Here is a 2,040-nt window from a genome sequence, read left to right as displayed (position 1 = left end):
CCTCCTCCTCCTCCTCCTCCTCCTCTTTCTCCTCCTCCTTCTAAAGTGCTAGGATTAATCGCATGCACCACCACTGGCAGGCTGAGATGGAGGCTTCTAAAGAGTATTGACCGTATTTACATGTGTGGTTAACAAACTGGAGAGAGGGAGGGAGGCCAGCACTGTGCAAAAACTTCCTAAGCCTGGAGACCCTGAAGTACAGGTGGGGACCAAGTGTGGGATGCAGCCTTCTCATCCTGGGAGACTCTCTCTCTGATGTCCCCAAAGGGCAGAGAGTGGAGGTCTAGGTGAAGTCTCTTTCCCCAGTCCTTGTCCCGAACTTGCCATCCTTCTCCTGCTAGGGACGCCCTAAAGTCCAGGGATCAGACCAGTGTTCTGATCTCACTTGTACAGTGCAGTAGCTATGTGACTTTGAACTGCAGCTTTACCTGAGACCCAACTTCCAACCTGTGGCACGGGGCAGGGAAGACAGAACACAATGCTTTAACAACCACCACGGGAAGTCTAAGCCACCTGGATTTCAACAGCTTTGCGACTTCTACCCTTCCTTCTTCAAGATTTTCTCCGTAGAACAGCAGCAACGACAACAACAACAACAACCTTAAAGGAAAGTCCCATGAAGTCACTCTCCAGCTCAGCTGCATCCTTCACAAGGACTTGAAATCCCTCTGTGGCTGACCCCAAGCCCTGCTACCCTCAACTTCCTCTCCTGCCATTTTCCTTGATGGCTTTTCTCATTTCTTCAGTACTCTGAGCTTTACCTGCCCCAGAACCCTTTGCACATTCTCCTAAATAAAATAATCTTTCCCCAGAGAGTAATCGCGCAATATATGATTGAGAAAGATGGTCTTACATTTATCAAATATAGTATATGTAACAATACTGATAATTTTATACTTCTGCATTATAAATATTACAATAACAGAATTTTAGGCATATTAAAAAATTTAAACATGACATCCAGCCTTTTTTTATGTGCCAACCCAATGTGAGGAAGCCTTTTACACATATATGAATCCTCATGGTATTAACCTATACACGCAGGGACAATTTAAGACTTTGTATGTGATGAAACGAAAGCAGAGAAAACGAAGCATATCCAAGGTCACATGGTATAGCGAGTCAGTATTCAAACGCAGCCACTACAGTGCCCTTTTTTCTCAGCCTTATAAATGTTTATAATACTTGTGTCTTATTGTAAATGTGTCATATGTAAGTATCTATATTACCTTCAGCCCTCCATTTCTTCAGGTCATCTCTGTGTGAGAAACATCTCTGAGTGTCCCACACCACTGCGTAGCCACTCTGACTCTTGTCTCCTCCTAGGGTACTCTCACTACTGCCCACATCACACACTTGCTTGTCCTCCACTCCTGCAAAAATATACACCCCATAATAATAACATATCTAACGCAGGCACACTTGGAGAACTGACTGAGACCATGTCCTTAAGAGTCCAGCACAGTACTTGACACAGCGAGAACTCAGATGTTCACTAGTTCTTCATTCCTGATGTTCATTTCAAGGACACACAGGGAAACAGAGTCCAGGGGTGCTTTCCAGAGACTGACAGAGAGAAGCTGGAGGCTCTGTGAGCGACACGTTCAGCTCACACCGCTGGAGACAACGGAATTCTACACAGCCATACTTAAGGAATTCAGCCAGAATTGTGTGGGGTTTGGTTATAAATGGAGAGCTGCAGAGGCAGTGGACAGTTCAAGAGTTACTATGTCTTTAATGTCGGCTCACATGGAGCTTAGATTCCATGTAGAAATGTGTTACAAATGTTTTGTATGCATGTGTGTCTGTGTGTCTGTGGTCATGTATGTGAAGGTCAGCAACCGTAAATGCTATTCTTAGGAGATGTTCACCTGCTCCTGCTTGCTTGCTTGTTTCTGAGACAGGCTCGCTCATTAGCCTGCATTAGTGGACTCTAGGCCTAAGGATCCTCCTGGCTCTGCCTCCCTGGGATTGCACGTGTGTTCTGCTGTGCCTGGCTACATTCCTGGCTATTTATATGGCTCCTCATGATTGCACAGC

This window comes from Mus pahari, chromosome 13 (assembly GCF_900095145.1).
Source record: "Mus pahari chromosome 13, PAHARI_EIJ_v1.1, whole genome shotgun sequence".
Lineage (NCBI taxonomy): Eukaryota > Metazoa > Chordata > Mammalia > Rodentia > Muridae > Mus > Mus pahari.
The sequence above is the reverse complement of the archived record's forward strand: the minus strand, read 5'-3'. Positions refer to the sequence as shown.